This window comes from Haematobia irritans, chromosome 1 (assembly GCF_050003625.1).
Source record: "Haematobia irritans isolate KBUSLIRL chromosome 1, ASM5000362v1, whole genome shotgun sequence".
In the NCBI taxonomy this organism is placed as follows: Eukaryota; Metazoa; Arthropoda; class Insecta; order Diptera; family Muscidae; genus Haematobia; species Haematobia irritans.
In genome coordinates this window covers 58,634,451-58,659,688 of record NC_134397.1, presented here as the reverse complement: position 1 = coordinate 58,659,688, position 25,238 = coordinate 58,634,451, and the positions used below count along the sequence as shown (strand labels likewise).

At 29.3% G+C, this 25,238-nt stretch overlaps 1 protein-coding gene across 1 annotated transcript in view; it reads left to right on the top strand.

Annotated features, from left to right (window-relative positions):
- LOC142221015 (uncharacterized) overlaps positions 1-25,238 on the top strand; it is a 294,520-nt gene that overhangs the window by 235,454 nt on the left and 33,828 nt on the right. The window contains exon 6 of the mRNA XM_075290497.1: positions 19,048-19,070. The gene's annotated coding sequence lies outside the window, so the exon portion shown is untranslated. The remainder of the gene's footprint in view (positions 1-19,047; positions 19,071-25,238) is intronic.

Genomic DNA, 25,238 nt, shown 5'->3' with positions numbered 1-25,238 from the left:
AATTTTATACCTATAGAAAATTTTGTCAAAAATTAAAACCTATAGAAAATTTTGTCAAAATTTTATTTCTATAGAAAATTTTGCCAAATTGTTATTTATATAGAAAATTTTGTCAAAATGTTATTTCTATAGAAAATTTTGTCAAAATTTTACTTATATAGACAATTTTGTCAAAATTTTAGTTCTATAGAAAATTTTGTCAAAATTTTATTTCTATAGAAAATTTTGTAAAAATTTCATTTATATATAGAAAATTTTGTCAAAGTTTCTTATAGAAATAAAAACTCTTGTCAAAATTCTATTTCTATAGAAAATTTTGTCAAAACTTTATTTCTATAGAAAATTTTCTCATTATTTATTCTTTGTCAAAATTTTATTCCCATAGAAAATTTTGCCCAAACTGTATTTCTTTAGAAAATTTTGTCAAAATTTTATTTCTATAAGAAATTTTGTTAAAATTCGTTTCTAATGAAAATTTTGTTAGAATTTTATTTCTATAGAAAATTCTGTCAAAAAAAATTTGTCAAAATTTTATTTATATAGACAATTTTGTCAAAATTTCATTTATATAGAAAATTTTGTAAAAATTTCTTATAAAAATTAAAACTCTTGTCAAAATTCTATTTCTATAAGAATTTTTGTCAAAGTTTTATTTCTATAGAAAATTTCGGCAATATTTTATTTCTATCGAAAATTGCAGACAAATTTTATTTCTATAGAAAATTTTACTTTAAAGGAAATTTAGTCAACAAATTATTTCTATAGAAAATTTTTTCAAAATTTTATTTCTATAGAAAATTTTGTCAAAATTTTATTTGTCAATTTTTTTTTTTATTTTTGTTAAATTTGACAAAATTTTATTTCTATAGAAAATTTTGTCAAAACTTTTTCTATAGAAAATTTTGTCTAAATTTTATTTCCATAGAAAATTTCGTCCAAACTTTATTTCTGTAGAACATTTTGTCTAAATTTTATTCTATAGAAAATTTTTCCAAACTTTATTTCTATAGAAAATTTTTTCAAAATTTTATGTCTATAGAAAATTTTGTCTAAATTTTATTCTATAGAAAATTTTTTCCAAACTTTATTTCTATAGAAATTTTTTTTTCAAAATTTTATGTCTATAGAAAATTTTGTCAAAATTTTATTTCCATAGAAAATTTTGTCAAAATTTTAAAATTTTGACAACATTTTATTTATATAGAAAATTTTGTCAAAATTTTGTCTAAATTTTATTCTATAGAAAATTTTGTAAAAAATTCATTCATGTAGAAAATTTTGTCAAAATTTTTTACAGAAATAAAAATTCTTGTCAAAATTCTATTTCTATAGAAAATTTTGTCAAAACTTTATTTCTATAGAAAATATTGTCAAAGTTTTATTTCCATAGAAAATTTTGTCAAAATTTTATGTTCATAGAAAATTTTGCCAAAATTTTATGTCTATAGAAAATTTTGTCAATATTTTATTTCTATAGAAAATTTTGTCAATATTTTATTTCTATAGAAAATTTTGGCAAAATTTTATGTCTATAGAAAATTTTGTCAAAATTTTATGTCTATAGAATTTTTGTCAAAATTTTATGCCTTTAAAAAATTTTGTCTAAATTTTATTCTATAGACATTTTTTCCAAACTTTATTTGTATAGAAAATTTGTTCAAAATTGTATGTCTAAAGAAAATTTTGTCAAAATTGTATGTCTATGAAAAATTTTGTCAAAATTTTATGTCTATTGAAAATTTTGTCAAAACTTTATTTCTATAGAAAATTTTGTCAATATTTTATTTCCATAGAAAATGTTGTCAAAATTTTATTTCTATAGAAAAAATTTCTATAAAAATTTCTTTAAAAAATTTTTGTCAAAACTTTATTTCTATAGAAAATTTTGTCAAATATTTATTTCTATAGAATATTTTGTCAAAATTTTATTTCCATAGAAAATTTGGCAAAACTTTATTTCTATAGACAACTTTGTCAATATTTTATTTCCATAAAAAATTTTGTCAAAATGTTATTTATATAGAAAATTTTGTCAAAATTTCTTATAGAAATAAAATCTCTGGTCAAAATTCTGTTCTAAAGGGTGATTCTTTTGAGGTTAGGATTTTCATGCATTAGTATGTGACAGATCACGTGGGATTTCAGACATGGTGTCAAAGAGAAAGATGCTCAGTATGCTTTGACATTTCATCATGAATAGACTTACTAACGAGCCACAACGTCGAATTTTCAGTGAATGGGCCCTAGAAAAGTTGGCAGAAAATCCGCTTTTTTATCGACAAATTTTGTTCAGCGATGAGGCTCATTTCTGGTTGAATGGCTACGTAAATAAGCAAAATTGCCGCATTTGGAGTGAAGAGCAACCAGAAGCCGTTCAAGAACTGCCCATGCATCCCGAAAAATGCACTGTTTGGTGTGGTTTGTACGCTGGTGGAATCATTGGACCGTATTTTTTCAAAGATGCTGTTGGACGCAACGTTACGGTGAATGGCGATCGCTATCGTTCGATGCTAACAAACTTTTTGTTGCCAAAAATGGAAGAACTGAACTTGGTTGACATGTGGTTTCAACAAGATGGCGCTACATGCCACACAGCTCGCGATTCTATGGCCATTTTGAGGGAAAACTTCGGAGAACAATTCATCTCAAGAAATGGACCGGTAAGTTGGCCACCAAGATCATGCGATTTGACGCCTTTAGACTATTTTTTGTGGGGCTACGTCAAGTCTAAAGTCTACAGAAATAAGCCAGCAACTATTCCAGCTTTGGAAGACAACATTTCCGAAGAAATTCGGGCTATTCCGGCCGAAATGCTCGAAAAAGTTGCCCAAAATTGGACTTTCCGAATGGACCACCTAAGACGCAGCCGCGGTCAACATTTAAATGAAATTATCTTCAAAAAGTAAATGTCATGGACCAATCTAACGTTTCAAATAAAGAACCTATGAGATTTTGCAAATTTTATGCGTTTTTTTTTAAAAAAAAGTTATCAAGCTCTTAACAAATCACCTTTTATAAGAAATTTTGTCAAAGTTTTATTTCTGTAGATAATTTCGGCCAAATTTTATTTCTATCGAAAATTGCGGAAAATTTTATTTCTATAGAAAATTTCGGCAAAATTTTATTGTTTAGAAAAATTTGACAAAATTTTATATCGATAGAAAATTTTGTCAAAACTTTATATCTATAGAAAATTTTGTCAAAATGTTATTTCCATAGAAAATATATACATTATTTCTTTAGAAAATTTTGTCAAAGTTTTACTTCTATAGAAAATTATGTCAAAATTTTATTTCTATAGAAAATTTTGTCAAAATGTTATTTCTATAGAAAATTTTATCAAAATTTTATTTCTATAGAAAATTTTATCAAATTTTTATTTCTATAGAAAATGTTGTAAAATTTTATTTCTATAGGAAATAACAATTGTCAACAATTTATTTCTATAGAAAATTTTTTCAAAATTGTATTTCTATTGTAACCTTGCAAACAGCAAATCATTTCTTCTCCCACGTTGCATCATCTCATATAACTACAAGGCTTATTTTCTTCCTTTTACACAAACTTATGAGGATAAAATGTAAACGACGTTTTTTTTGTGCTTGCAAATTCTTTGAACACAAACATTGTTAACATTTTATTGTAATACCTATAAAATATTGTGCTTTTATGTTAAGGTAATTGCCATCATCATTCTATTTAAATTGTTAACACGAGTTGTCAATTTTATTGTTCTTATCTATCTCGTGCAGTAAACATTATTAATTAGTTATCACTGTTAGTTAAAATGTACGTCAACATAGATATCGCAAAAGGGAATTTAAACTTTCAATCATTTCACCATTTAGACATGTTTATTGAGTTGGATTAAAATTAATGTTTCAATTATAATTAATTTAAATTACGTGAGTATTGGCGAGCTGCGAGCCAAAGCAATAAAAATAGATAAATGTTCGCTAGATTGATAGAACTAAAATAAATGTTGGTTAATTAATGGAATGTGAGACTATATTTAATAGTTCCCAAATTTGACTTCTTGATCCTCCTATGAGGACAATCATTCACTTCACAATCGTTCCCCAAACTAGCATCCAAAAACTTTTATCTAAAACGAAATTTTTTTCCACATTCCTCTTTTGAAACAATCGCAGCAGCGTTTATCTCTGACGAATTAATGGTGATATATTAATCAATATTATTTTATTGACACAAACTACTTTTACAATATACCTTTATGATAAACGATATGACTATCTTTCTCCCTACTTTGATCAGAATCTGATAGGAGCATACGTTGGCGAACCGAAGAAGTTGTTGATTTGTAGTTAGCCATGAAGTTCTTCACTGGAATGCAGGTGATCGGAACTTGAGGAACTCGTTTCGTAAATGATCGGAAACAGATGAATTCGTTGATAAATAGTTGATTGAGAGAAGAAACTGAACACTTGTGGTTGATCAGGTTTTGGTTAATGATGGTTAGGTTAGGTTAAGTTAGGTATAGTGGCAGTCCGATATTTCAGGCTCACTTATGGACTATCACTGCAATACCACAGCGGTGAACTTCTCTCTTACTACTGAGTGCTGCCCGATAGAGTTGGGAGGTATAGTTCCTTTAAGTGATCGTTCCTTTCAGTTCCGTTCCGCAATAGGAACTAGTTTCTTTTGCTAGTTCCTTAATTCCTTTTTCAATTTCGTTCCCCTTGTCAGTGCTGCTCATTTTCTTCTCCGACTTTGGTAAAATACGTCTAAATAACAAGAATAAACAACAAATCAGCTGATTGTTCAACGCACAAAAAGGGGCGAAATAGCTAACAAGCGTAACAAGCTTATCTGGCAATCGTTTTACAGGCCGTGTAACCCCTATGGGAATTTGTTTTATTAAAAATACCCTGTTTAAAGTTGGGGTTATGGGGGGATTGTGACGACAACTGTTGTTAGAGAAAGAGAGACTAGTGGACACCAATTTATGGAGTAGAGTGTATGTGGACTGTATAACAGATTGTGGAGGAGGCACTAGGAAAATTATGGTAGATCAGTATATAGCATACATTCTCAGTGGATGAGAAAATATACCATCAAGTTTAGCAACGCAGAGATAGGGAAAGATTTGGAAGTAAAAGGCAGAAGTTACAATTTTGAAGTATGATTGGTTTATTTGGGGGTATGCTCACCGTTCGAGATATAGAGAAGAATAGACCGAATTCAACTTATTTAACAAGCCAAGAAACTGTTAGATAGAAAGTAATAATTCAAAATAATAAATTCGATTAGAAATATCGATTAATCTTAAATTCCAACTTCATGGATTTTCAATAACAATAGTTCATAATAGTTCAGTTCAGATACAAAATATTCCTTTAAACCAAAAATGCAAATAAATAAATATTTCAAAATTAAGTCTAAACATTGGTTTAGACATACCCAAATAGGTTTACATTTTTCGTAAAATTCCTACGAGAGCACAGTATTTCGCCTAAGAAGGAAAGGAAATGTGGAACCAAAAGAAGATCGAAATAGCTGGAACTAGTTCCCGTAGTTCCTTAAAGTGATTGATTCTAATGAACTAGTTCCATCCGTAACTACCCAACTCTACTACCCGATTCCTTGTTTAGCTCAATGATAAGGGTTCTCCTTTGTATAGCCGAGTCCGAATGGCGTTTCTCATTGCAGTGAAACCACTTCAGAGAAACTTTGAAACGCTCAAAAATGTCATCAGTATTACTGAGAGGGGATAGTCCACCACTGAAAAACTTTTTGGTGTTCGGTCAAAGCAGGAATTGAGTCCAGGACTGTTTGCATGCACGGCAGCCATGCTAACCATTGCACAACGGTGGCTCTCTAGCTGCAGTGATTAATTTTGGCTATTGATGAGAACTTCAGTTGAGACATGCTCGGGAATGATTGAATTTATCCTAAACTAGCCGATCTGGAAGTGATGAACTTTTACACTTCATCGGGAGTTGATTGGTTTCGATCTGATCGGTAGTTGATATCATCGATCCATTGATCATGGGAAACTATGTTATTGAATTAGTCCATTTCTAGTTACCCAGGAGAAGATGCTAGTTCTCAGTTGATCACAATGGACTGAATAGTCTCAGTAAGCCTGATCAAATCGGGCTGCCACTGTAACCTGTAGCAGTTGATCAGTTGTTGGTTATTGAAGAACACTTCAGTTCATAGATAATTGGATATGGTTGAATTCGTTGAGAAATGGCAGAATTCTTTGATAAGTAGGTGATCCGGAGGTGATAAACTTTTGCAACTGATCGAGTGTTGGTTGGTTTCGATGGTAAAGGTAACGGATGATCAGAAACTGTTGATGATCAGAAACTGTTGAGTTAGATTTGTAGCTGATCGACAGAGAAGATAAGTCGTTGTTGTGAATCAAGTGCTCGTTTGCTGAATTGAACTTCAGTTCATAAATATTCGGAAACTGATGAATTCATTGGCTCGATTCGATCTGATCGGTAATTGATGAGAACTTCAATCCGTTGCAGAACTTCGGAAACTGTTGTATTATTCGATTTGCAGTTAATGGGAAGATGGTGAGCACTTACACTTGATCAGGCGTTAGTTGGTTTCAAGATGATCTGTAGTTGATGAGATCTTCGGTGCGTTTATAATCCGAAACTGTTTCATTAGTGGATATGTAGTTGATAAGGGAATGATGAGCATTTGTAATTGATTAGAACTTTTTGATAAGTAGTCGATCAGGATATGAGGAGAACATGCAATTTCTCGGACGTTAGTTAGATTTGTAGATGATCGACAGAGTTGATGACAACTTCGAACCGCTGTTGATCGGAAACTGTTGAATTAGCCGAATAGGAGTTTATCGAGGGAGATTGAACAATTGCAGTTGATCATGAGTGGGTTGTCGATGAAAACTTTGCTTTTTAGAAGATTGCAAACAGTTGAACTCGTTTAAAAATAATAGACAAATTTTTGCATCTCATTAGGTGTTGGTTGGATTAATCTGACCACTTACAGAACTTCGAAAATTTGTCTATAATTCGATTTGCAGTTAATGGGAACATGATGAGCACTTGCAGTTGATAAGATGTAGTTTATTGATGAAAACTTCGGTTTGTTCATCGATGATCCGAAACTGTTGAATTCGTTAATATGTAGTTCATCGGGAGATAATGAGCTTCTAAAATTATTCATATGTTGGTTGGTTTCATGATGATCGATAGATGATGAGATCTTCACTCCGTTGACGATCCGGGACACTTGCATTAGTCCATTTGTGGCTAATCGAGAGAAAATGAGCATTAGTATGTTAATATATAAGGTGCTGCTGGGTGAATGTCGGAGACGCTTGAATTCGTTGATAAGTTATTTATCAGAAGGTAACGAACTTTTGTATTTGATCAGACGTTGGTTAGTTTCCAGATGATCCATAGTTGATGAGATCATCACTCCGTTGACGAACGGAAACTCTTGCACTAGTCCATTTGTGGCTTCTCGGGAAAATGTACTGTTGCATCTGGTTGGTATACTAGGTTATGTTAGGTTAGGTGGCAGCCCGATGTATCAGGCTCACTTAGACTATTGAGTCCATTGTGATACCACATTGGTGAGCTTCTCTCTTATCACTGAGTGCTGCCCGATTCCATGTTAAGCTCAATGACAAGGGACCTCCTTTTTATAGCCGAGTCCGAACGGCGTTCCACATTGCAGTGAAACCACTTAGAGAAGCTTTGAAACCCTCAGAAATGTCACCAGCATTACTGAGGTGGGATAATCCACCGCTGAAAAACTTTTTGGTGTTCGGTCGAAGCAGGAATCGAACCCACGACCTTGTGTATGCAAGGCGGGCATGCTAACCATTGCACCACGGTGGCTCCCGTAGACTACGATCTGATCAGTAGTTGATGAGAACTTCGATCCATTGATGATGGGAACTATTGAATTAGCCGGTTAACCCTTAAATGCACACTGTATCTTTTAAGATACAACCAAACACAAAAATTCTTACGTCTTAAAACGTTGGCCGAATTCTATGACATCAAGTTTGTTGCATTTGCAACATCATAATGCTATTTCTAAAAATATTTCTTTCCGGAAAGCTTTTAGTACTTCTGAGTAATCTGCAGTAAAAATTGAAAATCAAATTTTAACCAAAAATTAAAAAAAAAACGGCAGATTGGAAGTTAAATCATATTTACCATAAATGAGAGTAATGTTGGTAAAAACAAAACTGTGTAGTGTAAAAATATCTCTATTCTCTTTTATCTACTACAATCAAATTGTTTATTTGTAAATAAAAACTTAGTTCAATGCGCACTGTACTTTTTAAGATATCAATACAATTTTTTTCAAAAAATCACATAATTTTTTTTTGAAAAAAATGTGGTATGCAGATGTTCTTTTTTACCATTTTGCATATTATATATTTTTTTCGGAGGAATCGGTGATCTTGTGCATTTAAGCGTTAATAATTGATAGGAGGATAATTAAGTACCTGCAGTTGATTTACTCTGTTAATGATTATAAACTTTTGAATTCATCTAATTATACTTGTTTGAGATTGGTGAATTCGCGAAAATGATGAACTATTCCGAATTCCAATGCATTCCTGTGGCTACATTTGGTTATTGTTGTTACCACGGGGATAGTTCGTAGTAGTGGACTGGTCTCAGCTTCGACATCGATAATAGTGTTGTTGTCGTCTTGGGTTCGGTATTGGGTTTAGTATTGGGTTTAGTATTAATAACGACTATTGATACAAACTCCTATGCTAGTTAATCTACTTTCTCCCATTGTAGGCCAAAAGATTACCATAAAAAATTGTAGATCCGAAGGTCTCAGTGAAGAAACTGCAGGCCCAAAAGTTATTTATTTAAAGGGTGATTTGTTAAGAGCTTGATAACTTTTTAAAAAAAAAAAACGCATAAAATTTGCAAAATCTCATCGGTTCTTTATTTGAAACGTTAGATTGGTCCATGACATTTACTTTTTGAAGATAATTTCATTTAAATGTTGACCGCGGCTGCGTCTTAGGTGGTCCATTCGGAAAGTCCAATTTTGGGCAACTTTTTCGAGCATTTCGGCCGGAATAGCCCGAATTTCTTCGGATATGTTGTCTTCCAAAGCTGGAATAGTTGCTGGCTTATTTCTGTAGACTTTAGACTTGACGTAGCTCCACAAAAAATAGTCTAAAGGCGTCAAATCGCATGATCTTGGTGGCCAACTTACCGGTCCATTTCTTGAGATGAATTGTTCTCCGAAGTTTTCCCTCAAAATGGCCATAGAATCGCGAGCTGTGTGGCATGTAGCGCCATCTTGTTGAAACCACATGTCAACCAAGTTCAGTTCTTCCATTTTTGGCAACAAAAAGTTTGTTAGCATCGAACGATAGCGATCGCCATTCACCGTAACGTTGCGTCCAACAGCATCTTTGAAAAAATACGGTCCAATGATTCCACCAGCATACAAACCACACCAAACAGTGCATTTTTCGGGATGCATGGGCAGTTCTTGAACGGCTTCTGGTTGCTCTTCACTCCAAATGCGGCAATTTTGCTTATTTACGTAGCCATTCAACCAGAAATGAGCCTCATCGCTGAACAAAATTTGTCGATAAAAAAGCGGATTTTCTGCCAACTTTTCTAGGGCCCATTCACTGAAAATTCGACGTTGTGGCAGATCGTAAGTCTATTCATGATGAAATGTCAAAGCATACTGAGCATCTTTCTCTTTGACACCATGTCTGAAATCCCACGTGATCTGTCAAATACTAATGCATGAAAATCCTAACCTCAAAAGAATCACCCTTTATGTGGATTAGGGAGCAGACAGTTGCCCACCGTAATTGGTATTGCAATGAAATAGAATCTGCGAAGTAAACCGTCTGAAGCGAATGGTAAGGTAAGCAGTAATTAGAAAAGTAAAGACTGCAGAAAAATGGAGGCATTGACGAAGTTTCAGACATAAGATCGAAAGCTTTCAAGTGATCTAAGAGGACAAATAAACTAACTTATCGATATGGAACTAGCTTTTTTGTATCGGAATAAGAATTGCATGCTTCCATATGTCAGAATGGTAAAAATAAGAACAAGTTGAGAAAGCAATATTCGTATAAACATATTGATCCCATGTTCATCATCCATACCAATAGCAATCGACTAAACCAGGGAAAACTCTCGAAAAACTTTTAACACAATACTCACAAAGTCTACTTTTCCACAGGATTGGAAAATTGCCAAGATTATACCAGTTCCCAAGAAATGTAACGATTATCGACCAATTGCAATTCTTCCATTTCTTTCAAAAATCATGGAGAAGTTAATGAATAATCAAATGAATACGTATCTAACCGAAAATAATCTTTTATGTAAACAACAATCCGGATTCAGGAAGAAACGTAGTTGCATCACTGCACTCTTGGGAGTGGTTGAAGAAATACGACAAAAGATAGACTCAAACATGGTATCATTTTTGGTCCTCTTAGACCACAGTAAAGCATTCGACACAGTTGATCACAACATCTTGCTCACAAAACTACGTGTTTATTTCCATTTTTCAGAAACTGCATGCAAACTCATTTATTCATATTTGTCTGAACGCGCTCAATTAGTCTCTGTTGGAGATAAAATGTCAGGTCTACTAAGTGCCTCTAAAGGGGTTCCACAAGGATCTATTCTTGGTCCTTTACTCTTTATTTTATATATTAATGATTTACCTGATGTTCTCCGCTCATGCTCTGTCCACATGTATGCGGACGATGTCCAACTGTATCACAGTTCTACTGATATATCGCAATGTAAAGCTGAATTAAATAATGATCTTCAGCTGGTTTCACAATGGGCTATGGATAACAATCTGCATTTGAATCCTACAAAAACTAAATGCGTCATAATTACAAAAAGTGGAAAGTTCACCGAAAGTATGCAAAATGGTCTCAAAATATGCAGTTCTCCAATTGAATGTGTTCAATCATCGAAGAATCTTGGACTTGTATTTAACTCTAAACTTACTTGGACGAATCACATAAATTCAGTTGTTGGAAAAATACATGGAATGTTAAGAAATTTATGGGCAGTACAAACGTCAACACATTGCAATATTCGCCTACTACTCGCCAAGACCTACTTGGTTCCAACACTATTATATGGGTGTGATATATACGCAAATTGTTCCTCTGCTGATCTTTCAAAACTTAATGCCGCATACAACAATATTGCACGCTATGTATAAATACAATAAAAAACGCAGAGACAGAATCTCGCAATTTTCGATTCTCATCTTCAACACAACATTTAATAGTCTACTTCAACGAAAATGTTTACTACAACATCATAAAATCATATACACCCGTGAGCCGCAGTATCTATATGAATATATTAGATTTGCAAGGTCAAATAGAGGAAGAATACTTATACAACCTAGAATAAACTGCCAAACATCCGAGAAACAATTCTTTATATTCAGTACGCGTCTCTGGAACTCCCTCCCTCGAACCATACAATGCTCAAGTAATGCTAATCAATTTAAAAAGAAGCTATTCCAACACCTACAATAGTTCTGTTGATCATCGCCTTTTATTGTTATGTTCAATTATTTAAAATCTTAAAATTATATTAAAATTTATATTAATACTAAGTATAATTCTAATAATAATTTCAAATCATTTGTATTGCCAAATACCAGCTAGTACTGTAATTTATAAGATATTAAATCTTGTTGTACTAGTTTTACAATAATAAATAAATAAATCAAATCAAAATAAGAAAAAAAAATAAGAAAAAACTCTCTATGACTCCAGCATGGGAAACACATATTAATTCTATTTAAATTGTTCCTTTCTTCTAAACTATTATCGATATGATAGAAGGATACATCTGTTGGAGGGGCATGAATTTTGAAAAAAGATATTGTTCAAATATCGTGTATAAATTACCATTTGCTTTTGTAATCTACTGATCATATCGTTGTTTTTTAAACCGGTCGATATTCTTCTAGAAGTTGATGAGTTCTCAAACGCTTCCATCTACACGCACAGAAAAAACATGTTTGGACATGGTTGCCGCATCCATTTAATGCTTATTTAGAATATTTAATTGTCGCGAAAACCATGTATTTTGTCTATGTAAAAATAATTTTCGAGCGGAGAAAAATATATGTTGGCAATAAGCATTTAAATGGTTCTCAAATGCCGCAAACATGTTCTATTATTTAAATGATAGAATTTGAGACCATTATATGGTCAGGAAAATCATGTACCTGACCATTCAATTTTTTTTACTTTTTTGCAAAGAAAAAAGTATTTTTATAGTTTACGTATAGATATGTCTACAAGCATTACATGGCCATAAAGACCATGTACATTGTTTTCGTGACCATTTAATTTTTTAATTTTTTTGCAGCGACAAGAATTTTATAAAAACATTGACCAGGTACACACGATCTTCATTTTGCGCGTCAGTCGTGTGTTGATTGTTTCTTGGAATGGACGGAGAATACGGAATTATTGTGTTTTGTGTTAATTTATTTATTCAGAAATGGCACGTGGTTTTATGTGAATACAAAAAAGGAAAGTGTAATTGAAACAAATGTACCTGGTTTTTGTTCTGCATTTTGACATATGGTATAATTTATTTTTATTTGCAGTTATATGATGTCTGTGTTTGTACATTTGATGGGCACGAAGTAAATATGGAATGATTTCTTATTGTTGAAATTGAACCAAACTAGAGTGTGTAAAAATATGTGAAGTTTGCTTGCACAACATTATAAATACAAATAAACAATGAATTAGTTTATAAATAAATAAAAACAAATAAATAAAATTGATTTTGTGTTTTCTTTTCTCAAGTGGCGTCCTTTTTTCGACGACGAAAAAAGTTTTTTCATAAAAATCAAAACATTTTAGGTTGTGACCATGTTCTTTTAACTAGAAGAAAAACATTTTTGACGAATAACATAACATTTTAGATCGTGACCATTGTCTTTTAATGGAAACAAAATTCTTTTTATCAATATAATAACATTTTAGATGAGGACAATTGTATTTTTCTTAGAACCATGTTCACTGAGCCAACATGGTTGCAGGTTAAAATGTTACATGGTCGCCGCAAAAATAGCTGCTATCATATTATTTTGCTCTTCGAATATGATTGTGGCAATCATGTTTCTTCTCTGCGTGTAGAATACACGCCATACCTCTCTCCATATATATCGGATCTTATCGGTATAGATCTCCATTTTCATTCCTTAGGCAAAGAGAAGTTAAATTTTCAATTCATTATTAATCCTCACAACTGGCATCTTTGATTTTTAAATTAATTAGTTCGATCCTTAAATTATCAAAGATTTTCCAACACATTGTATGTGACTCGCAGGGTACTATATTTTTACTTCACTTCAATATCAATATCAGACATTTTGCAAATTTGCCAATAACCAACGTGAAAAAAAATCATTGTATTGCATAAACATATTTTCCTTCCGGTGGAAGGGTTACTTTCTTCACATGCTAGTATAAATATTCATTGTCTATAAACATATTTTCAAATATCTTACCATTGCGTTTTTAGTATTCATTGAGGTGATAAACAAAAGTCAGACGATAAATACGTGCAAAACAAATCAAAATCTATTTGTTAATATTATTCATTTGTTTTTAATATTTCATGTGCAAAAAAAATATTTTTTTTTTTCGCTTGCGTTTACCTTAAGGATTAATTGATAAGATTTCACGACTAACAAATCATCCTTATCAAGAAATGTCAAAGTTGCTGCATTACTTTCTCTGACGACTACCGTCACAAAATACATAAAGAACAAAATATTTAACGCTTGGCTTATTTTTTGGTCTTAATTACTAAAAATAGGAAGGTATACATATTTATAAATGGCCCATTACATTGGCTCGTGATTTTTTATTGGTAGATTTGTTTGCAATACGAGTTAGATTTGAAATGTTTGCTGTCAGTATAAAATCAATAATAAATCGAATTAAATATGAACTTTTATACTTGTTAATTTTAATGACAGCTTATACGCTATTAATAAAAAAATACTTGCTACTATTGAATTGAATATTACATAAAGAGTTTTTAGCTTGATTATCTACAAGATCAAATTCTAGAATCCATATTATATATACTAATCCATGCAGGCTAATGGACCAGTACAAGACTATGAAAAAAATGAGCGGCATTAACATGTAAAATGAAATTGAAAAAGAAATTAGTCCCTGAAACAGAACTAAAAGGAGGTACTTCACAAATTTTCTATAGAAATAAATTTTTGGGAAAATTTTCTATAGAAATAAAATTTTGGGAAAATTTTCTATAGAAATACAATTTTGGGAAAATTTTCTATAGAAATAAAATTTCGACAAAATATTCTGTAAAAATAAAATTTTGACGAAATTTTCTATAGAAATAAAATCTTGGGGAAAGTATTCTATAGAGAGAAAATTTAAAAAAAAAATCTATAAAAATAAAATTTTGACAAAATTTTCTAAAGATTTTCAGAAAACTTCCTATAAAAATAAAATTTTCAGAAAATTTCCTATAAAAATCCAATTTTTTACAAAATTTTCTATAAAAATAAAATTTTAACAAAATTTTCTATAGAAATAAAATTTTGAGAAAATTTTGTATAGAAATAACATTTTGACAAAATGTTCCATACAAATAAAATTTTGGCAAAATTTTCTATAAAAAAAATGTTGAAAATTTTTCTAAAGAAATAAAATTTTGACAAAATTTTCTATAGATATAAAATTTAAAAAAAAAAATCTATAGAACTAAAATTTTGATAAAATTTTCTATTTCAATAAAATTTTGACAAGATTTTATATGAACATACAACTTTGAAATGGATCGGTTCTAGGACCAATACAAGAAAAAAAAAAAAAATGAGCGGGAAATGAAATTGAAAAAGGAACTAGTCCCAGGAACACAACTAAAAGGAGGTACTTCACAATTTTTCTATAGAAATAAAATTTTGGGAAAATTTTCTATAGAAATAAAATTTTGGGAAAATTTTCAATAGAAATAAAATTTTGACAAAATATTCTGTAAAAATAAAAATTTGAAAAAATTTTCTAAAGAAATAAAATTTCGACAAAATTTTCTATAGATATAAAATTTAAAAAAATCTATAGAACTAAAATGTTGATAAAATTTTCTATTGCAATAAAAATTTGACAAGATTTTATATGAACATACAACTTTGACAAAATTTTCTATAGAAATAAAATTTCGAGAAAATTTTCTATAGATATAAAATTTTGAGATCATAGAAAATAGAAATAAAATTTTGTGAAAATGTTCCGCAGAAATAAAATTTTGAGAATTTTTTTTATAAAAATAAAATTTTGAGATTTTTTTTTATAGAAATAAAATTTTGAGAAAAAAATTCTATAGAAATTAAATTTTGACAAAATTTTATATAGAAATAAAATGTTGACAAAATTTTCAATAGAAATAAAGTTTTGACAAAATTTTCTATAGAATTAAACTCTGGATAAAATTTTCTATAGAAATAAGATTTTAACAAAATTTTCTATAGATAAAACATTTTGACAAAATAGAAATAAAATTTTGTGTAGAAATAAAATTTTGAGAAAATTTTCTATAGAAAAATAAATTTTACAAAATCTTCTATAGAAATAAAATTTTGACAAAATTTTCTATAACAAAAAAATTTAAGAAAATTGTCTATAGAAATAAAATTTTGAGAACATAGAATATAGAAATAAAATTTTGTGTAGAAATACAATTTTGAGAAAATTTTCTAAAGAAATAAAGTTTTGAAAAAATTTTCTATAAAGCTAAAATTTTATCAAAATTTTCCAAAGAAATAAAATTTTGACAAAATTTTCTATAGAAATAAAATTTTGACAAAATTTTCTATAGAAATAAAATTTTGACATAATTTTCTATAGAACTAAAATTTTGACAAGATTTTCTATGGACATAAAATTTTGACAAAATTTACTATAGAAATAACATTTTGCGAAAATTTTCTATAGAAATAACATTTTGCGAAAATTTTCTATAGAAATACAATTTTGAGAACATAGAATATAGAAATAAAATTTTCAGAAAATTTTCTCTAGAAATCAAATTTTTACAAAATTTTCTATAACAAAAAAATTTAAGAAAATTTTCTATAGAAATAAAATTTTGTGTAGAAATAAAATTTTGAAAAAATTTTCTAAAGAAATAAAATTTTGAAAAAATTTTCTATAGAAATAAAATTTTGAGAAAATTTTCTATAGAAAAAAATTTTTTTGACAAAATTTTCTAAAGAAATTAAATTCTGACAAAATTTTCAATAGAAATAACATTTTGACAAATTTTCTATAGATACAAAATTAAATAAAATCTATAGAAATAAAATTTTGATAAAATTTTAAGAAAACTTTCTATAGAAATAAAATTTTGACAAGATTTTATATGGACATACAACTTTGACAAAATTTTCTATAGAAATATAGTTTTGAGAAAATTTTCTATAGATATAAAATTTTGAGAACATTGAAAATAGAAATAAAATTTTGTGAAACTATTCCACAGAAATAAAATTTTGAGAACTTTTTTTATAATAATAAAATTTCTATAGAAACAAAATTTTGACAAGATTTTATATGGACATACATCTTTGAGAAATTTTTCTATAGATATAAAATTTTGAGAAAATTTTTTATAGAAATAACATTTTAACAAAATTTTCTATAGATAAAACATTTTGACAAAATAGAAAGAAAATTTTCTATAGGAAAAAAAATTTACAAAATCTTCTATAGAAATAAAATTTTGACAAAATTTTCTATAATAAAAAAATTTAAGAAAATTTTCTATAGAAATAAAATTTTAAGAACATAGAAATAAAATTTTGAGAAAATTTTCTAAAGAAATAAAATTTTGACAAAATTTTCTATAAAAATAAAACTTTAACAAAATTTTCTAAAGAAATAAAATTTTGACAAAATTTTCTATAGAAATAAAATTTTATTGTTGTTTTTGATCTCAGCTTAAAGCCATGCATTGACTAAACTACAAGTGTAGCTTAACCAACAGAGGAAAAGTATGCTTGTCAAATTTATTTGGGCAAAGCCCTATAGACTGCAAGATGGTTGGATGTACAGCTGTTTCGGAATTACCACATTCCTCATCAGCATCCTCTACTTGCAGCAAAACTATCAACCAATTATCAGAATAAATTCGGGTAATTCACTCAACCCAAAGTGAACTACACTTGAACCTCCCGAAAAAGGGTTTGATAGTCGGCTACTGCCTAAACAAATTTGCCAGCATATCTTTTTCCTTTGCCAAACTCAAATCATCGATTTGAATGTATTTGGCTGGGTTTGTTTTTGAGCGTGCTTCCTCTATCTTCATTCGTTTTGTTTGTTATTGTTGGCTTCTCTTCAATCGTTATTGTTGTTTTTGATCTCAGCTTAATGCATTGACTAAACTACAAGTGTAGCTTAACCAACAGAGGAAAATAAAATTTTGACAAAATTTTCTATAGAAATAAAATTTTGACAAAATTTTCTATAGAAATAAAATTTTGACAAGATTTTCTATGGACATAAAATTTTGACAAAATTTTCTATTTAAATAAAATTTTGCGAAAATTTTCTATTGAAATAAAATTTTTACAAAATCTTCTATAGAAACAAAATTTTGAGAAAATTTTCTATAGAAATAAAATGTTGACATAATTTTCTATAGAAATAAAATTTTGTGAAAATTTTCTATAGAAATAAAATTTTGGCAAGATTTTCTATGGACATAACATTTTGACAAAATAGAAATAAAATTTTGAGAACATAGAATATAGAAATAAACTTTTTTGTAGAAATAAAATTTTGAGAAAATTTTCTATAGAAATAAAATTTTGAGAACATAGAATATAGAAATAAAATTTTGTGTAAAAATAAAATTTTGACAAAATTGTCTCAAGAAATAAATTTTGACATAATTTTCTATAGAAATAAAATGTTTGAGAAAATGTTCTATAGAAATAAAATTTTGGAAAAATTTTCTAGAAAAATAAAATTTTAACAAAATTTTCTAAAGAAATAAAATTTTGACAAAATTTTCTATAGAAATAAAATATTGACATAATTTTCTATGGACATAAAATTTTGACAAAATTTTCTATTTAAATAAAATTTTGCGAAAATTTTCTATAGAAATACAATTTTGAGAACATAGAATATAGAAATAAAATTTTTTGTAGAAATAAAATTTTGAGAAAATTTTCCATAGAAATAACATTTTTACAAAATCTTCTATAAAAACAAAATTTTGACAAAATTTTCTATAACAAAAAAATTTAAAAAAATTTTCTATAGGAATAAAATTTTGAGAATATAGAAATGAAATTTTGTGTAGAAATAAAATTTTGACAAAATTGTCTATAGAAATAAAATTTTCTATAGATAAAACATTTTGACAAAATAGAAATAAAATTTTGAAAAAATTTTCTATAGAAAAAACTTTTGAGAAAATTTTCCATGGAAATAAAATTTTCTATAGAAATAAAATTTTTATCAAAAATTTCAAAAAATTTTATTTTTTAAAATTGGTAGATTTGTGGTAATATTTCCTTTAAAATTTGATAGATTATTTGCGGCACGAGTGGCAACCGTGAATGTATCACTGCCAGTATTACGGTAACGAGAAACAAAAGATTTACTCACATTTAAATGCTGGAATTTCAACCGGATTCGATTCGATGTTCTTCTAAGTGGCTTTGGAAACCAAATGTGGGGGTCGGTTTATATGTGGACTATACCTAAATGCGGTTCGATATGGTTCATTTGCAATACCATCTGACCTAAATCAATAATACCTTTTTAAGCAAAATTTCAAGTCTATATATTGTGTCAGCACATCACAAAATATATGTATACTTTATTGGGTCTGAGACCAATATTTTGATGTTTATACCCACCCCATACTATGGTTGATGGTGTAAAAAAATTATAACAAATACAATTGCACTGCAGTAGTAAATTTAGTTTTATTATTAAAATTGTATTAAATATTTTCTATCTCTTTTTCTTTTCAGGCACATTTATACAAATGAAAATCGTAAGTTCTTCACACATTTCTAAGGGCAATTGATATGTAATGTCTACACACAAAAAAATTTCACGAAAAATTTTCGAATTAAATATTCAATTCAATTCAAAAATTTAATTGATTCAACAAATTTTTTAATTGAAACAAAAATCAATCACAAAAATAATAGTATCAATTAATTTTTTAATTGGATCAATTAACTTTTTAATTGACCTTAAATTATTTTCTAACTGATACTATCATTTCTGTGATTGAAGACATTTCAATTAAAAATTAATTGGATCAGTTAATTTCGTGATTGAATCAGAAAAAAAAATTTTTGTGTGTAAGCACGGTTCATAAAACGTTTTCCTAACTTCCCGCGTATAGGACTTTCCATACTCAAATAATACTATAAATATTAAAATCTTACTAGAAAAAGTCTATTATAAAAAGAAAAACTGGCTACTTGGCATTTATACTATAAATTGATAACATTTAATTGGTCAATTAATTAAATCTTGCGATTTATGTCACTCACGTTTTTCTCTAATAATAGGTTTTTGTGAATTTATGTGAATAATGAATAATTGTTAAATAACCATTACAAAACTAATTGTCACTGGCCATATTATAGTTTTTACTATAATTCTTTTCCAAATTATCTTAATTGTTATATTATTATATTTTACAAAAATATTTTATTATTTACAGTAGAAAATCCGTAGTTCTCTTATTGCTGAAGATTGTTACATTTTGATACAATTTATTTTGCAAAATTTGCTTAATCAAGGTCAAAAACAAATTATCTAAACGATATAATTAGATTTAGTTTTTCAAGTGATATTGTTATCAAAACTAACAATAAACATCTTGTGTAAGGACAATTTTTGTTTTGTGAATACTTCAAACAACCACACACAAAAAAATTTTTTTCTGGTTCAATCGCGAAATTAATTGATCCCATAAATTTTTTAATTGAAATGTCTTCAATCACAGAAATGATAGTATCAATTAAAAAAATTAATTGAAGGTCAATTAAAAAACTTAATGGACCCAATTAAAAAATTAATTGATAGTATTAATTTTTGTGTTTTGGATTTTTGTTTCAATTAAAAAATTTGTTTAATCAATTAAATTTTTAATTGAATATTTTTTAAAACTCAATTAAAATTTTAATTGGAAAAATTTTCGTCAAATTTTTTTCTGTGCAGCTAATCTATATTAGTGTCTTATATAAGAAATTACACAAATGTAAGAAAAACAAGTAAGGAAAGTCTAAAGTCGGGCGGGTCCGACTATATTATACCCTGCATCACTTTGTAGATCTAAATTTTCGATACCATATCACATCCGTCAACTGTGTTCGGGGCTATATATAAAGGTTTGTCCCAAATACGTACATTTAAATATCACTCGATTTGGACAGAATTTGATAGACTTTTACAAAACCTATAGACTCAAAATTTAAGTTGGCTAATGCACTAGGGTGGAACACGATTTTAGTAAAAAAATATGGGAAACATTTAAATCTGAAGCAATTTTAAGGAAACTTCGCAAAAGTTTATTTATGATTTATCGCTCGATATATATGTATTAGAAGTTTAGGAAAATTAGAGTCATTTTTACAACTTTTCGACTAAGCAGTGGCGATTTAACAAAGAAAATGTTGGTATTTTGACCATTTTTGTCGACATCAGAAAAACATATATTTATATGGGAGCTATACTCAATCTGAACCGATTTCAATCAAATTTGGCACACATGACTATACTACTAATTGTACTCCTAGTGCAAAATTTCAAGCTAATCGGGATAAAACTCTGGCTTCTGGGTCCATATACGTGCATATCGGGTGAAAGATATATATGGGAGCTATATCTAAATCTGAATCGATTTCAACCAAATTTGGCACGCATAGCTACAATGCTAAATCTACTCCCTGTGCAAAATTTCAACCAAATTGGGCCAAAACTTTGGCTTTTAGGACCATATTAGTCCATATCGGGCGAAAGATATATATGGGAGCTATATCTAAATCTGAATCGATTTCAACCAAATTTGGCACGCATAGCTACAATGCTAAATCTACTCCCTGTGCAAAATTTCAACCAAATTGGGCCAAAACTCTGGCTTTTAGGACCATATTAGTCCATATCGGGCGAAAGATATATATGGGAGCTATATCTAAATCTGAACCGATTTCAATCAAATTTTGCACACTTGACTATACTACTAATTGTACTCCTAGTGCAAAATTTCAACCAAATTCGCCAAAAAATCTGGCTTCTGGGGCCATATAAGTCCATATCGGGCGATAGATATATATGGGAGCTATATCTAAATCTGAACCGATTTCAATCAAATTTTGCACACTTGACTATACGACTAAGTGTTATGTTTGTACAAAATTTCAAGCAAATAGGTATAAAACTCTGGCTGCTGGGTCCATATTAGTGCATATCGGGCAAAAGATATATATGGGAGCTATATCTAAATCTGGACCGATTTCTTCCAAAATCAATAGGTTTCTATTCTGACCCAAATTAGGAACATGTGCCAAATTTGAAGGCGATTGGACTTAAATTGCGACCTAGACTTTGATCACAAAAATGTGTTCACAGACAGACGGACGGATGGACGGACGGACAGACGGACATGGTTATATCGACACAGGGACCCACTCTGAGCATTATTGCCAAAGACACCATGTGTCTATCTCGTCTCCTTCTGCACGGATGAAAAAGACTGTTTTTCATATGTTTGGCTATAAACATTATATGTTTGGAACACAAATTTTTAAACACAATATTTTTGAGTGCAAGCATATAATGTTCATAAACTAGCATAACATGTTTGGGACATATATGTTAATATGTTAGAACATATTATGTTTGGGACATAAAATGTTTGTTAATTTAGAAATAGCCTATAAACATATATGTGTTTAGTAGCTTGGAGGGCTATTTAACAGGGAGCGATATTGAATTAAGTTGGTGGTTGTTGCTTGTTATTACAAAATTAACATTTTATTTTCCCTTGGGCAATTGATCAGCTACTTCTTTGATCCTTACAAACTGTGTGGTCCGCTGTTCGAATCCCCGTCCGGCAAAAGGTAAAATTAAAATAAAAAAAAATCATACAATTGAATAATTTCTTCTACAATGTTTGTATTACAGAAAAAGGTGCTAAGAACTAAAAAATCTCGTGGAAGTGAGAAAGATGTAGGGGAATATACAATTGGGCAGAAACAAAATTTTGAGCATTCAGGTCGAAAACCTATGTTGTTAGCACCTATATTACCTGTTTATTTTCATAATTCATTATGATTGTAAATATATAAATAAATAAATAAAATTTTGAGCACAATATTGTTTGGGAGAATTTTTTTTAAGCATATAATATTTTTGGGTGCAAAATGCTTCCAAACATATTATATGTTCACATAATAACATATTGTTTTTTGGAAGACAACATTATTGAATTTGGATGCAAAAATACAAAATGTTTGGAACTTAGACTACCCAAACATATATTGTTTAGTCCAATATGCTTTCAAACATATTATATATTGAAAGAGATCAAACATATAAATGTTTGGGCAATACCCAAAAATGTATATGCTTGAAGCAAAATATGTTTGGGAGTATATGTTACAGAAGCGATTTTTTGTGAGCGTGTGGGTGTTACAAACATATACACTAACTTATAATACCCAGTTCCACAGTGTGGCGCAGGGTATAAAAATGGTTGAAGTAAAGATTATAAACATTGTTTTAATCAAAATTGGTCCATATCGGTCCATAATTATATGTAGCCCCCATTTAAACCGATCCCCAGATTTGACCTCCGGAGCTCTTGGAGGAGCAAAATTCACCCGATCCTGTTGAAATTTGTCACGTGGTGAAATTTGGTACATTGCGCTGGTATATGGCCGCGCTGGTATACAACCGTGCCAAAATTGGTCTATATCGGTCTATAGTTATATATAGGCGATCCCCAAAAATAATCTACCAAAGTTTTATTTCTATAGAAAATTTTGTCAAAATTTTATTTCTATAGAAAATTTTGTCAAAATTTTATTTCTATAGTAAATTTTGTCAAAATTTTATTTCTATAGAAAATTTTGTCAAAATTTTATTTCTATAGAAAATTTTGTCAAAATTTTATTTCTATAGAAAATTTTGTCAAAATTTTATTTCTATAGAAAATTTTGTCAAAATTTTATTTCTATAGAAAATTTTGTCAAAATTTTATTTCTATAGAAAATTTTGTCAAGATTTTATATCAGTAGAAAATTTTGTTAAAATTTTATTGCTATAGAAAGTTTTGTCAAAATTTTATTTCTATAGAAAATTTTGTCAACATTTTATTACTATAGAAAATTTTGTCAACATTTTATTTCTATACAAAATTTTGTCAAACTGAATTATATACGTATTTAATCGGCCTTTTTATACCCTAAACCACATAGTGGTCAGGGTATAATAAGTTTGATCGGCCAAAAAATGTGCCTACCAGAAATATTGATTTTAGACCCCACAAAATATATACCGATCGACTCAGAATCACCTCCTGAGTCGATCTAGCGCTTGGTGTCCGTCCGTCCGTCTGTCCATGCATTTGTTGTTCACAGGATTCCGGTCGCAATTATTAACCGATTTTGATGAAATTTTGTACAGGGAGTTTTTTGGGAACAAGAACGAACGCTATTGAATTTGCAGGAAATCGGATCAAATTTAGATATAGCTCCCATATATATGTATCGCCCGATTTCGACAAATGCGTGTTTTTTCAAACGGATCGTCACCAAATTTGGCAAAAGGTAATCTTTTTCATCGCCCTTCAAGTCTGTAAAATTTCATCCAAATCGGTTCAGATTTAGCTATAGCTCCCATATATATGTACCGCCCGATTTTTCTAAATTTGGCCATAAAACCCTTTTTTTATCAACCGATCTTACTCAAATTTGGCTAAATGTAATCTTCTATAGCACTAACTATATGTGCAAAAAATTATCGAAATCGGTTCAGATTTAGATATAGCTCCCATATATATGTATAGCCCGATTTTCCCAAATTAGGCCATAGAACCCTTTTTTATCAACCGATCTTACTCAAATTTGGCTAAATGGAATCTTCTATAGCACTAACTATATGTGCCAAAAATTATCGAAATCGGTTCAGATTTAGATATAGCTCCCATATATATGTATAGCCAGATTTTCCCAAATTTGGCTATAGAACCCTTATTTATTAACCGATCTTACTCAAAGTCGGCTAGATCCAGTCCTCTATAGTACTAACTATATGTGCAAAATTTCATCGAAATCGGTTCAGATGTAGATATAGCTCCCATATATGTATCTCCCGATTTTGAAAAATTCGACCCTAATAACTTTATGTTTGACCATACATGCCTCATTTCTTAACTGATCTTACTCAAATCTTGCACAAGGTAACCTTTTGTGGTATTAATCAAACCCGCAAAATATTATGCAAATGGGTTTAGATTTAGATATAGCTTCCATATCTATGCATCGCTCGATTTTCCCAAATTTGGCCATAGTACTCTTATTTATTAACCAATGTTACTCAAATTTCAAATTTCGATGTACTGGCCGATCGTATTTTATACGTACTTGTAGCTCTTACATAAGAATATTGCTCGATTTTTACAAATTTGGATTTATTACCCACACTAATTTAACGATTTTCTCTTTTTTAATAATGGGCTCAATATTAGCGGCATACTAACTCCGTAGGTGCACTATCAACTACAGCCAGTGTTGCTAAAAGTAGGGGAAATTCCCTATACGTAGGGTTTTTCTAATATTTAGCGTCTTGTAGGGACGTAGGGCCACAATGTAGGGATATTTTCACTCAACCCAATTTTGTAATAATATACATTTTGGTGGCTCTAGAGGAGGAAATTAGAAGCAGGCAAGGGCTTGATCTTTAACAACATTTACCACTCGTGCCAAAATAAAATCTAATAAAATTTGAAGATTACCACAAATTACCACAAATCTACCAAACAAATATTTCTATAGAAATTTTTGTCAAAACTTTATTCGTGTAGAAAATTTTGTCAACATTTTATTTCTATTGAAAATTTTGTCAAAATTGTATTTCTATAGCAATTTTTTTCAAAATATTATTTCTATAAAAAAATTTTCTCAAAATTTTATTTCTATGG